The sequence below is a fragment of the Xyrauchen texanus genome, chromosome 28, assembly GCF_025860055.1.
Source record: "Xyrauchen texanus isolate HMW12.3.18 chromosome 28, RBS_HiC_50CHRs, whole genome shotgun sequence".
Lineage (NCBI taxonomy): Eukaryota > Metazoa > Chordata > Actinopteri > Cypriniformes > Catostomidae > Xyrauchen > Xyrauchen texanus.
In genome coordinates this window covers 4,253,387-4,269,224 of record NC_068303.1, presented here as the reverse complement: position 1 = coordinate 4,269,224, position 15,838 = coordinate 4,253,387, and positions in this window count along the sequence as shown.

Genomic DNA, 15,838 nt, shown 5'->3' with positions numbered 1-15,838 from the left:
AAAGTCATAGTGGTTTAATATTTTTATTTTGGGGTGAACTATCCCTTTAAAGTGATATTACAAAACAGGATGGAAAGTGATACTCAAGATAGGAAAAACCTACAGTATAAATGTATTACTAATTTTAACTAAATTAATTTTAAGCATCGTAATTAGAGAAATTAATGCATTATTTTGATATTGTAATTATCAAGTTGAGATCTCTAAAGGTCCACACAATGTCTAAACTGTATTTTTCTCAGCGTTTAGCCTCAACTGTCTATCTTTACATAAACAGTGCTTCAGATTGCTTAAATATGCATGTCATTTACATAAAGTTGACATATCTTGCTATGCATCTAAAACTAATTCAAAATGCATTTAGATTTTTTTTAATAATTATTATAAAGTATATTTATAATTATTAGAAATATGCATGTGAGAGATTATGTGGTAAAGTAAATACATTCTACTAATGTAGTACTTTTTACATTAAATCAATTAAAGCATGAACTTAAAAAATATTAAGTAAATTCTCCATTTGTACTTTAATTCAAACGTGTAAAAATGAATGCTCTAGTTTAAATTTTAAAGTAGAAAACCTTGTCATATTCATTGCTAATTTGAGTAAATTTCACAGGGAAGTATAATTTACCTTTTGAAGCTGGTGTTCCCAGCATACACACTGAAAAAAGTGATTTTGTAGTTTGGTAAATATAGAAGAAAAGATTTGGTACTTTCTACATTGAATAAGTTACTTTTAAGTAAATTCTACATTCAAATGTGTAAAAATGAATGTTATCATAGTCTTAAACATGTAAAAAGTAAAACTTTTATAATATATATATATATATATATATATATATATATATATATATATATATATATTAGTTTTAAATATTTATACTCCTGGATAGTATTTAAGTATTTCTTGTACTGTGTTTTAATTTATTTGGATTTCATTTTTTTAAATCATTGTATTCCAGTAAAAAATTCAGAATCTAATCAGAATCACCTTTGGGAATAATAGTAATTACAAAAGTCAAAATAAAACATCCGGATGGAAATATGCCATTGAAATCGTAAATGTAAATAAGGTCAAATATTCACAATATAAAATCCTAAAGGTACAACAAATATGTCCATTTACAAAATCTAATTTCTTTAATTTAATCTAATCTAATTGATTTTGGGGTGTCATGAGCTGGACATATTTTTGGTAAAATGTATCCAGATAGAAATGTGTGTGTGTGTGTGTGTGTGTGTGTGTGTGTGTGTGTGTGTGTGTGTGTGCGTGTGCGTGTGTGTGTGTGTGTGTGTGTATGTGTGTGTGTATGTGTGTCTGTTTGGGGTCTCCAGTGGCTGCTTGGGCAAGTCAGTAATGTTCAGTTGATCCAGAGATTTCACCAGCTCTTCTCGCTTCCATGTCTCTATACATTCACTCTATACATCTCTTCTCCTCTATACATTCACTCTATACATCTCTTCTCCTCTATACATTCACTCTATACATCTCTTCTCCTCTATACATTCACTCTATACATCTCTTCCCCTCTATACGTTCACTCTATACACCTCTTCTCCTCTATACATTCACTCTATACATCTCTTCTCCTCTATACATTCACTCTATACATCTCTTCCCCTCTATACGTTCACTCTATACACCTGTCTAAGGAGCACATATCTCCTGCATTAATTCAACTCCCCTTCCTTTCACTTTACCACTGGAGACCAAGAGTAATTGCATGGTTTTATTGTTTATTTACATCATTTTTATTGTTAATTTTGTTGTTACATTTGATACGTTTTTGTTTTGTGCAGTCTTAAGTTCATTTTGTACTAAAAATGACACATTTATGATTAAAAAGAATTGTCACTGTAATCGTGTTTTGCGCACCAAGTGATGAGGTCTGTGCACAGCCCGCATTGTGTTTCTATTGCATGTAATGCAAGGGGACTTTATTCAAAAGACTATATAACATACATGAATTAAGCTTTCCTGTGGAAGGATAAAGTCGTGTGGTATATTATTAAACATTTGTTTATAAGCAAAGTTCAAAGTATGAAATGTTCCTATAAATGGATACAAATTTGTCTAAATGTACATCAGATTTGCAAGTACTAACTGAAATGTTTCAGTTTAATTTATTTACTTTAGTCAATATTAAAGTAGATTTTTTTTCACTTAGAAATGAATTACAAATTACTTGAAAGCCTGTGTAAAATAACTTGCAAAGTAAAAAAGATGAAATAATACTAGTCATTTTTTTCAGTATATCAACTATTTCTACTTTTGTAAATGATTTGCCATCTCAGAGAACCATTTAAAATAAACTATTTAAAGGGATAGTTCACCCCCATAATGACAATAACAGTCATTATTTACTCTATAAATTCTGGGATGCAGAACCACCACATTCCTGATATATCGATGATGGCCTTTGTTATACACATTGCGGTGGAGCAGATTTTGTTACATTTGTCACACTGACTAAGTGAATTTCCTACTGATATCCAATTCTTGGAAAAATTACCCAAGGAAGCTAGAGGGGTCAATTTGTGTCTAAGGTAGTGTGTGCATGTGAGTGTGTGTTGCTGGGCTGTTGCGGGCTGGTTAACCCTTAAGTGTTTTGCCCTGAGGACGTCATTAAATGTTCAGCAGCACACCTGGGAGGATCTGCAGCTAATACGAGCGAGAGAGAGATAGAGAGAGAGACTCTAAATGCTTCTAGAGAACACACACTCATACACACATATACAACTCCAGTCAGGGAAGCAGGGTTATATCCATAATTGATGATTGCTTTTTATTTGAGGTACCGTGGGACACAGGACTGCAGCCTAATTTGATGAGAAATCGTTTTTTAAGGTTGTTACTTTGGTTTGACACGTCTGCTTTGAGACGCACGCATCCCTCTCCACTCAAACAGCACTCTGCTCTGATGGAGGAATTAAAGATACATGTGAGAATAAATCTTACATGCTGGAGAGAACAGTGAAATATAGCACATAAACGTGTGTGTGTGTGTGTGTGTGTGTGTGTGTGTAGGTGTGCATTTTGGTGGATGGCCCCAAAGAGTTGCAAACAATTCCTGAAATTTGATAAAAACTAAAAAGTCCAAGAAAGCAGCTAAATAAGGGAAGGGCTTCATTTCAGGTATATTTGTTTTTAAACAGGATGGAATTTGTTTATAGTGAGCCAAACCAACGAATACCACAAAACATCATAGAATTCATAAAGTGTAGTTCAGGGGTCGGCAACCTTATTGACATGGAGTGCCATTTTTTATTTTCCTGGTCAATGGCTGAACTGACACCCATATATATATATATATATAAATAAACATTAGGTAACTGTACGGTGGGGTTTCAGAAGCTGCCTGTTTGAAGAATTACCAAGAAAATCAAGTACAACGAATGTATTTGAATCAGGATTAGAAAATCGCTCAAGCACGAGATCTTTTGATACGATTCTACTGGGAAACACTTTGCAGTAGGATTCGGTCATGTCCATCAATATTTAAGGTCTCTGTAATCAGCAGTCAAAAGATGTTTAAAATGGGTCCATTCGTCAGAGGACATCCTGTTATTCTCTCTAGAAATTATCTGCTTAAAATCTTGCACAATCAAAAAACTGTCTCAGAAAACTTACTATAGCAATGGATAATACACTCACTGAGCACTTTATTAGGAACACCTGTACACCTACTTACTGATGCAATTATCTAATCAGCAAATTATGTGGCAGCAGTGCAATGCATAAAATACATTTTTAGAGTTTTGAGAATTTACTCAGAATGGTGTCAAAAACAAAAAAACAATAAGTGAGCAGCAGTTCTGTGGATGAAAACACCTCGTTGATGAGAGAGGTCAACAGAGAATGCCAGACTGGTTTGAGCTGACAGAAATGTTACGGTAACTCAGATAACCACTCTGTACAATTGTGGTGAGCAGAATAGCATCTCAGAATGCACAACATGTCGAACCTTCAGGCGGATGAGCTACAAAAGCTGAAGACCACATCGGGCACTTTATTACATTTAAATTTTATGCATTTGGCAGACGCTTTTATCCAAAGCGACTTACAGTGCACTTATTACAGAGACAATCCCCCCGGAGCAACCTGGAGTTAAGTGCCTTGCTCAAGGACACAATGGTGGTGACTGTGGGGATCGAACCAGCAACCTTCTGATTACCAGTTATGTGTTTTAGCCCATTACACCACCACCACTCCACAAGACTTATTAGGACCATAGTGTTAATACAGTGAGTGTATATACTATACAGTATATATATAATAAATATATTGTATATTATTCATACTGTATATTTAACATACAGTGCATTCAGAAAGTATTCAGACCCCTTACATTTTTTCACATTTTGTTGTTTCAGCCTTATGCTAAAATGCATTAAATAATTTTTTTTTCACTTAAATCTACACTCAGGTCACTCTAGGGATTTTTGATTGGGTTCAAGTCCGGGCTCTGGCTGGGCCACTCAAGGACATTCACAGAGTTGTCCCTAAGCCACACTTGTGTTGTCTTTGCTTAGAGTGCTTAGGATCATTGTCCTGTTGGAAGGTGAACCTTCAGTCCAGTCTGATGTCTTAAGCGCTCTGGACCAGGTTTTCTTTAAGAATATCTCTGTATTTTGCTGGGTTCAGCTTTCCTCCAACCCTGACACTGAAAAACACCCCCACAGCATGATACTCCCACCACCATGCTTCACCGTTGGGATGGTGTTGCGCAGGTGATGAGTGGTGCCTGGATTCCTCCAGACATGACGCTACGAATTGAGGCCTAATTGAGAATTGTTTCTAACAGTATGAGAGTCCTTTAGTTGTTTTTTTATTTTGTGTGTTGTGCACTGTGGAGAGGCTCTTGTCTGGACACTCTGTCATAAAGCCCATATCGGTGGAGTGTTGCAGTGATGGTTGTCCATCTGGAAGTTTCTCCATCTCCACACATGATCTCTGGAGTTCAGTCAGAGTGACCATCAGGTTCTTGGTCACCTCTCTTACCATGGCCCTTCTCCCCTTGATTCCTCAGTTTGGCCGGGTGGACAGCTCTAGAAAGAGTCCTGGTTGTTCCAAACTTCTTCCATTTAAGAATTCAGGAGGCCACTGTGCTCTTGGGAACCTTCAATACAGCCTAAGTTTTTTTGTAGCCTTCCCCATATCTGTGCCTCGACACAATCCTGTCTCTGAGCTCTGCCGGCCATTCCTTTGACCTCATGGTTTGGTTTTTGCTCTGATATGCATTTTCAGCTGTGAGACCTTATATAGACAGGCGTGTGCCCTTCCAAATCATGTCCAATCAATTGAAGTTGCCACAGATGGACTCCAATCAAAGTGTACAAACATCTCAAAGATGATCCAGATAAATGGGATGCACCTGAGCTAAATTTCAAGTCTCATAGCAAAGGGTCTGAATACTTACGTCAATGTAATATTTCAGTTTTTATTTTTAATACATTTGCAAAGTTATTAAAAATGTTGGTTTTGGCTTTGTGATTATGGAATATGGAGTGTAGATTGCATAGAGCTTTCTCCAGGTATTATACAGTAGACCCCCTTGGTTATGCCCAAATACTCCAGTAGTCTAGTTAGCATAGCATATTGCTATATGTGAGATTCAATCCTGCAAAGCTTCAATTTCATATAGGTTGTTAAAGGCCTGGTAAAAGATGAAGATAATTAACGACTTGTAAGTACTTCTGAAGCTTTTGCTAAGGATGTAAAATGATGTTTACAACAGCCGAATAAAAACTGCATGCTCTCATCTGTGTTAGCAGAGGCTAGTCCATCTTTCCTTAGGCAGGTTATGGTTCTCTCTCTCAAAATGGCCTCAGGCTTGGGTTCTAACACACTCATCCAGATATATCTCCTATCCTTTAGTTCAGCTCTTCATCTACTGCTGTCTGTCTCTCTTCATCTCTTATGTCTTTTTCTTTGTTTCCTTTATAACCAATTACACCTTCTTTTGAAGCCATTACCTTGTGTTGACTTTACTCCTAGCTGTGGCGTTCCCCACCGGTTGTAGTTCCTAGCATGCTAATCTGCTTGATGATTATGTAAAGAACTGACAGTTCAAAAAAATGCAGTAATATGTTTTGATGAACAAAGTTTTATTTTTTCCCGTGTTGATGTGTTTTCTATTGAATCAGGAAGTTTGTAACATGTCGAAGGGCTCGTACCTTTTTTTTTTAAAGCCAAAAGCATTTTATTTTACGTCACAGCCATGATCCATGATTTGCTACTTGCTATTGCTAGGCAAAGACAGGAGATATTAGATATAAAAATATTTGTCAAAAAATTTGATATGCCCCCTGAGTGCAACATAAGTCATCAATATTTCTCATTCATGTTCCCAGAGGAGAAAGACTGTAATTTTTTTACACCCCTGGCTCCGCTCCTGCTACCTCCCAACCGTAAACCTTAAACCTAACTGATAGTGTCATAAAAGACTAAATACACCTTTAAAATAGAACCCAATGCTTTCCAAATTATGCACCCAGGCAAATAGGGACGTACTGCAGGCTACATGTATCTACTTACTAGCAGTACCACCTCTCCCTATAAGCAGACCACGCAGTCTGCGTAGGACAACAACTCCCTAGGGGGCACCATCTTACCCTAGGTGGGCACGAGAAAGTCCACCGACTGCCCTTACAAGCACGTTATACGTTACTCAAGGACCCGAAAAACAGTTGTGGAACACAGATGATCGTTTCACGCTCATATCACGTGAATGATGCCCCCCCCCCCGAATCAATTTGGCCAGCGGCAGCCCTGCTTACTAGTATGTATCTTTGGAGAGAGTTGTGACAGTATTCCAGTCGTAGCAGTGGTTTGGATGTTGCTGCTATCAGTGACAGAACCACAGCACAGTCCCGTGTTATGTTAAGATCATACACAGCTTTAGGGAACAAGGCCTGATGGGTGATGATCCTGACTTCCTGCTTGTGGCAATCTGAGCTACAGGAAAAACAAACTCTTCAGAGGCTACTCTTGCCTTGCACTGGCATATGATGCTATGGGGCTAATCCACATATTAAAGCTAATTTATGGAGATCTGGTAAATTCTGCCTTTAAACATGCAGTCAAATTAATATTCAAATGTAATTCCTCACCTAAAGAAAGTAAAAATGCTAATGGAATACTAATTTAGTTTCAGCTGGTGTGCCTCAGAGGCTGATGGTCTGATTTCTCAAGGCCGAGTATTTAACATTGCAGCCAGAGAGTTGAGAGAGAGATTTTTTTTAGTCCAAATAAATGAGGAAACAGAAATAATATGTTGTTGATGAGACAGTCAGTGTATGTAAACCGAAGTCATTGGATATATTAGTTCACCCAAAAATTAAGATTCTGTCATTTACCTCATGTCGTCTCAAACATTTATGACTTTGGTTGATTTTTATTGATTTATTTATTTATTTTTAATTCTGGGTATTGTCCATATAATGAAAGTGAATGGGGATTGAGGCGTTCAAGCTCAAAAATGACAAAAAATAAATAAAAATGTTAATCCATAAAAGGATGATGAAAATAGACCAATTAATTCCAAGTCTTCTGAAGCATATCAGTGAAATGATCAGTGAACTACACTACAGATTACAGAATACATGCATTAAAATGCTATTTGTAATGCATTTTCACTCGTTTTGACTATAAACAGGTGAATAACAAGTGAAAAAATCGACCCGAACAGCAAGACAAAATACAGTTATTTTAAAAGTGCATTAAATTAAAATATCCTAAATACTTTATATTATGAAGTGCTGCTTCTCAAGTGCTGACATTTTTACAGAAAAACAAAAACAATTCTCATTAAGAATAAGATTTTTGCAGTGCCTTTGCCCTAACATTAAATGTCCTACTAGAGGAAAACAAATTATGACCTAACATTAATTTTCTTTATAGAATTCATCGTAAAATATTACACACCTATGAACAAGAGCATTTGTGTGACTACTTTTATGTGTGTTTTGTTGCTTTTTTTGTGCTTTAGTCATATGGACTACTTTTATGTGTGTTTTGTTGCTTTTTTTTGTGCTTTAGTCATATGGACTACTTTTATGTGTGTTTTGTTGCTTTTTTTTGTGCTTTAGTCATATGGACTACTTTTATGTGCGTTTTGGTGCTTTTTTTTGTGCTTTAGTCATATGGACTACTTTTATGTGCGTTTTGGTGTTTTTTTTTGTGCTTTAGTCATATGGACTACTTTTATGTGCGTTTTGGTGCTTTTTTTTGTGCTTTAGTCATATGGACTACTTTTATGTGCGTTTTGTTGCTTTTTTTGTGCTTTAGTCATATGGACTACTTTTATGTGTGTTTTGTTGCTTTTTTTTGTGCTTTAGTCATATGGACTACTTTTATGTGCGTTTTGGTGCTTTTTTTTGTGCTTTAGTCATATGGACTACTTTTATGTGCGTTTTGGTGTTTTTTTTTGTGCTTTAGTCATATGGACTACTTTTATGTGCGTTTTGGTGCTTTTTTTTGTGCTTTAGTCATATGGACTACTTTTATGTGCGTTTTGTTGCTTTTTTTGTGCTTTAGTCATATGGACTACTTTTATGTGCGTTTTGGTGTTTTTTTTTGTCCTTTAGTCATATGGACTACTTTTATGTGTGTTTTGGTGCATGGACTTCATTTATAGGTTTTTGTTTTCAATTTGTATATAGTAATTTGTGACAGCTCCAGTCGTCACTCACTTTCATTGTATGTGTTCTTCATAAATTCACCTTTTGTGTTCCACGGAAGAAAGAAAGTCCTACTGGTTTGGAACAACATGAGGCTGAGTAAATGTTTACAGACTTAAACATTTTGGGTTAACTATCATATATTCTCAGTGGTACTGAGTAAGTCCTCTCAGGCCAAAAAGGGGTCATGTATTAATTTTTCTCCAGAAGGGAAATAATTGATTTATGTAAAGCTGATTTAATTATGACTTATATATGTGGACAAAAACAAAAGCGAAAGAATTGGCTTCGCGGGGAAGTTGCACATTAGCCTTGACCACCTGTGGCTGTTTTCAGCCGTTGTAATACGAATGTGTCTATGGGGGGGGGCATGAATAAAACAAATGAAAATATTAAAATATTGGAATGTCATTGTGTGCTCTCCTCCAGGGGTGCTATTACCATATGCATATACATATATTCAACCGGATACATGAATAATTTCTCTCTCTCAAAAGGTTAGAGCACATTAATTAAAGCCCAGCAATTAGAGGGAATATTTTCTATTAATGTTTTTTTATTATTGTTTTTTTTTTATTGCAGTCGCACAAAGCTGTTATAATGTAACACTGACCTGCACTCTTCTTTCTAGTATCCACCCTGTTACCACTGAAAGCCAGTTCACCTTGGGCAATGACAATCTCCAGCTTAACCTCTCAAAGAGACGCCACAGGGCAGTTACTCCAGCCCAACAAACAAGCTCCTCCTAGAACTTCCGCAGGGAATTGACTCTGCACAAATGAATCAGTTCAGAGAATGAGCGCTTGCAGAGCTCTCGAAGAGCAGCCAGCCTAACAAAAGATTTGTGTGAGTAGAAACACATTGAATGATGCTGATATGGAAAAAATGAATGTTTCTGATCAAGATTTGAGTGTTTTGGGGGTGATCATAAACAGTGGCCTAGACTACCTTAGGAAAACAATACAAAAAAAAGCCATTTATTTATTTTCTTTCCTGAGGTCAGCTTATAATTTTACAATTTTATTTTATCATTTATAAGGTAATGCAAGTTTTTTTACTCCGAAAACAGCTTTACATGAACATTTCCACCCTCTCTCTGACCATTAGTATTTAAAGAGTAGTTCACCCAAAAATTTTAACTTTTGTGCTGCATTTATATGCTTTTTGGACCTTCAAATTCTGGCCACTATTCACTTGCATCGTAGGGACCTGCAAAGCTGAGGTATTCTTCTAAAAAGCATCGTTTGTGTTCAGCAGAAGAAAGAAAGTCATACATGTGGGATGGTTTGAGGGTGAGTAAATGATGAGAGAATTGTCATTTTTGGGTGAACTAACCCTTTAAAAGCCATAGTACTTGTGCCAGAATGTATCCATGGTGTTTCATGCCGAAGTGTCCTTGGGCAAGACACTGAACCCCAAGTTGCTCCCAATGGCAGGCTAGCACCTTACATAGCAGCTCTGGCGCCATTGGTGTGTGAATGTGTGTGTGAATGGGTGAATGAGACGCAGTGTAAAGCGCTTTGAATACCGATAAGGTTAAAAAGGCGCTATATAAGTGCAGACCATTTACCATTTTCTAAAGTAAAGCTGTAGTAATCTTGTTTTTTTATTAACATAATTTAGTATTTTTTTTCTATATTAGTGCTATGTTTTACCACAAATGTCATAGTTAAAGCATGTTTACTGCAGTAAAACCATGGTAAAGTTTGTTGGATTTTAATGTGTCTAAAGGACTTCTTTCTTGTTTTACTTATCATTTTGCAATATTTATTAGGGTTTTGCTATTTTAGATTTCCTGTTTATAGCAAGTGGGTGAAACCATTTGGAGGCATGTACCTGTGGGAACCTCTCATTATATCTATTTAAAGGGATCGTTCACCCAAAAATGAAAATTCAGTCATTGTTTAATCACCCCTGTGTTGTTACACTCCATATGACTTTCTTTCATTTTCTTAACACAAAGGGAGCAATTGTGACAAATGTTGTGCTCAGTGATGTCATACAATGGTAGTTTATGGTGACCACCTCTTCAAGCTTCAAAAGAACACAAAAGTATAATTCAGAAGCCTAATAAATTATTCCATGAGACTCATGACTGCTGTGAAAACATGCAAAATAGATGTTTACGTTTTTGGACTGGTGCCAGTTCACGGTGGACGGAGTTACCCGCGTGATGCCGAAAATAGAAAACAAGCGGTCAATAGAATGTTCCGTCGCTCATCACTGCTGTTTAGGACAAAAACTCTGATTAACATAGAAAATATACCTTTTATCATGTGTCATTTACCATCAGTTTAGGACACGGTGTGACTGCTGTAGCCTCCTCTATGTTTCTAAAAAAATAAGGCTGGGCATAGAAATGCATCAATTCTTCAACTACATAATCTTCAGACATGTTTAGTAAGTTCTGTTCTCTGTTTTGTGTGCAACTGTGTTATGTTTTGTTTTTAGAGAAACAAATCAAGTTTTTGCTTGAACGCACTAATGATTCGAGGGGACTGTGTGAACTGTTGCTCTCGTGCCCTATCATGAACGCGCACAGGAGATCAACTGCCAGTCAATGGTTTTACTAAATAATACATTTGATTTCAGTTTGTTTCTCAGCAAATATTATTGAATGCATTTTTATTTTTGGGTGAACTCATCCTTTATGGAGCTTTGTATAGTTTTATTTTGCAGATGTTTTATCTGTCCTATTTATGGTAGTATTTGGTGTTTGTTTTAACTCTCATTTTAACTCTCATTCTTATTTATTTATTCAGTGATATTGCATTTAAGAATGGGGCAGGGTGGGGGTTAAATTTATTTAAAATAATGCTCTGGTCCGATTAGAAAAGGTGGGATAAGTCTGTATTTATGAAAGCCTCCACTGTGGGAAAAATGGATGAAGAATGTTTGAGCACATGGAACAAGGTTGTTTACACTTTAGGAAGGGAAGTAGATACAGCTCTTAGTACTAAAAACATCTAAACATCACACCATGGATAAAGCTGTTGCGAGGGAACGCAAAACTTATTGTGAGAGAACACAAAACTATTTCAGAAAATAAATTCCCTCCTTGTCCTCTAAGGGGCTTTGTAGATGTGAACAAACCAATAAGATTTGAGCTTTAAGTCACATGTCTGTTGCCACTTGGGCTTCACATTTGAGCACATTCAGTGGCGCTAACGCAAGGAACATTATTTTGCCCATAGATATCTAAATATAAAATACCTTATTGGCAGCTGTTTCTACGGGCCGTGATATGCTGGCGTGTCTGCCATATTGGATAGTTCAAGAGCTGTCCTTTAACACACAAATGGAATAGAGAGATACGTTCTGCATAAGTCTATTGTTTTTTACGGCCAACTTTCAAATGATCTGATTTGCCACAAACAGTGGCCAATATTTCTCGTTGCAAACTGCAAATAAAAGTCCTCTACAAATGAATGTATCATGCCAAACATTCAGAAAATTAGCACGCAGTCAGTCTCCACACATTTATACGGGGGTCTGAGGCTTCTTCTCCGTTCACTTACATTCAAACAGCTCTCCTTGATGACCGTTACAAGATGGCACCCCGGTGCTGAATGAGGCATCTACGTATGTACATCTATGGTTTTGCCAACCACATTAAACACCAAAGGAGGAAAAATCTGGAACAAATTGGACAGATTCAAATAGCATGTCCTATGAATTTTTGAAGGGTACAAATTAGTTTATGTTGAGCAAAATAACATCTCACATGCGAGTGTGAGATTTGTTGACTCTTGTGTAGAGTCAACATACGTGTCTGAAATTCTCTCCATTTCTGTCTTTGCGTTTTAAATAGATTTGTTGATTTCAGGGTGAATAAATGACAGTAAATCAAGTAGGTCCAGACAGCTTTAATCCTAATTAATTATCTCACAATTTCTCAGTCTCCAAAAAAAAAAAAAAAAAATGTTGTGTAATATTTATTAAATCACACCAAAAAATTGGAATGTTGAAGGGTGAAAAAAATCCTTGAAATTTTCATCAAAAGTATTCTAATCAGGCAGTCGTCAGGTCAGCTAATGAGATGGCAAGTGTGAGGGCCTGACACTGCAGGCTCCGGCAAATGAGTAACACTCTCTCTCTCTATCAGTCTGTCTCTTTCCCTCTCGCTCGCACTCTTTCATCATAGCTGAGGCTCATTAGTTCATCTTTCAGGGCTCCGTTTGATTATGGTTTCACTTTTTTAAAAGTGAAAAATATTTCACTCATTTATGCTCATTAGTCCTCAAGGTCATCGTTTGATGCCGCTCCTGTCAATATAAGATAAATCGACCCTTGGTTTCCTATGCTACTCTCTATTGCATGCTCTGTACGTTTCTCCTTCAATCTAATGCTTCAGAAACATCTCTCAATGTCCTTTTGCTCCAAAGTTACGCCTCTGTAATGATCTCTACCTTCCGTCCCTCCGTTTCACTCACGCCATCATGACAGAAACTAGCGGGAAGGCAAAGTGGAATACAAAGACACGCACTGTGTTTGAAAACCTAGTGAGCTGACTTGCTGTCTACTGCCTACACAGATAGCTGTCTTCTAAGGCAGCATCCTAAATTAAATTTAACCTTATACAGTAATAGACCGATTTGAAATGCTCATCATAGGAAGCAACATTCAAATAACATACAAGAGATTCAGCGTAATTGATTTCAATTAACCTGTTGCAATTTTATAGGAATATTCCCGGTTCAATACAAGTTAAGGTCAGCTGACAGCATTTGTGGCATAATGTTGATTACCACAAAAATGTATTTCAGCTCGTCCTTCCATTTCTTTAAAATAAACTAACATCTGGGTTACACTGGGACATTTACAATGGAAGTGAATATGGCCAATCCTTAAAACATTAAAATATTCACTGTTTCAAAAGTACAGCCACAAGACGTAAACAATACGTGTTAACATACATTTACATTTATGCATTTGGAGGACGCTTTTATCCAAAGCAACTTACAGAGCCCTTATTACAGGGACAATCCCCCCGGAGCAACCTGGAGTTAAGTGCCTTGCTCAAGGACACAATGGTGGTGACTGTGGGGATCGAACCAGCAACCTTCTGATTACCAGATTACCAGTTATGTGCTTTAGACCACTACACCACCACCACACTCCATTTAGTGTGATAAATATATTTATAAAATTATAAGCTTCACATTTCTGCCTTTAAATCCTCCAAATGTTGGCCCCATTCACGTTGATTGGCAGTGCCTCTCTGCAACATCTATTTTAGCTTAAAAACATTGATTTACGAGTTGAATTGTTTTTGTGGTAATCAACATTAAACTGCAAATCCTGTCGATTGAGCTTTACTTTTATTGACCCCCGGATTATTCCTTTAAATTACATGAAACTACTTTTATCTGAAATTTTGCACTTGTGAAAAAATTATATTTATAGTTGACATTTCTCTGGCTTAGTCAACCATCTTGGAGGTATTCTTTCCACGTGCCGTTCTGTCTCACGCAAGGTCGAATGCTCAAACTTTCAAGGTACTCTTTTTGACCGCAAGCCCACATGGATGTGTTTGACATTATATTGGCACTAGAACCGTTTTGTGATACTCTATTTGAACAGTTGACGGCAGGTGCATGACTAGAAGTTGCGCAAAGATGCGGACTGTCCGCCTGTCTAGAAAACCTTTGACGTATGCGAACAGATCGCGATGATGACGGAATTTGCGTCACGTGCACAAAAAAACGAAGAATACTTTGGCCTTCAAAATTTGTCCAAGAGAAGGCAGTTGTCTCTTAGGCCACGTTCACACTAATCCAATTTATCATTTAAAAATGCATTCATGTTGTTACGTTTACGCCTCTCGTCCACACTGGAATGGCATTTTCCTCCACCGAAAATGGAGACTTTCAAAAACGCTCTCCATAACTAGATATGTAGGAAACTTAAAATGAAGGTTTCAGACTTGTGGACATGGCCTAAGAAGAGCTTTTAAATGCCGCTCAAAACGTTTGTGGAACAGAGCCAGCTAGAGAAAGAACTAAAAATGTATTTGTTATGTTCTATTATGGCCATTAGAGTCCTAAAGACTCAACAAGACCAGAAATAAAAGGGAAATCTGCTGTTAAAGCATCATTCTTTAAAGAAAATTACAAATTCCTCCTTCCCAAATTTAAATAAAAAGACTCAGGAACTCTAAAGTCTGGCACATTACATGAGTGTATGTATGTGTGTGTGTACTGCTAAGCTCCTGTGTAAATGTTGCGTGTGTGTCTTTAGCTGTAAATGCGGCGTGTGATTGAAGCCTAAGGCTGACTACAGAAATTAAAGCACAATCGATAGCGACTGATGCCTCTTCCTCTGACGAGCCTACACCGATCTGTCTGTGTGTGTGTGTGTGTGTGTGTGTGTGTGTGTGTGTGTGTGTGTGTGTGTGTGTGTGTGTGTGTGTGTGTGTGTGCGGAGTCATATGCTCATTAGTACACCTGTTACAGGGATTAGCAACTTCAGTCGTATTAATTGCTAATTGCTCTTAATTATATTTTCTGGATTATCATTCAGGCCGAGCCCCACCCCTCAGCCTGTCACCCAAACTCTGTCTCTCTCCCAGGCGGATTACTGCACATGTTACTAAAATAATCTGGAGAGGAAAAGAGAAGCCAAATCCTCACAATAGTCCAGATAGACACACATAATCCTACATTTTGTTCTTTTATTTTTCATATATTAAAGAGATGATAAATCGGGATTCATTACTACCACGCTGACATTTTGTGAGACTCAACTGGCTGCCAAACACATAACACAAAAGTTACACACAAGTATGTTCTCAGGCCCTTATTGAGTCTAAATAGATGCATAACAAACATCATTTCAGCAGTACACCAAAATGTCAATAGCCAAATTGTACTGTTCATGTGTTACACTTGCTATAGTTTACATCCATGTTGCTGCTTCGACAAGAAGCAATTTCAAATGTGAATCAAGTCAGTCCCCAAATAACATGTATAATATGTATGTGTACATGCATAAGAGGTACTGATAATTCACCACCATTGTGCAGAAAAAAAACATGATATAGTAGCCCTTTGTATGAATATGGCATTTGTTTATTTTTTAATAAACACAGAAATAAATATCCTGTGATAGTAAACTTAAATAGATATGATATAATAAAATTAAAATAAAATCA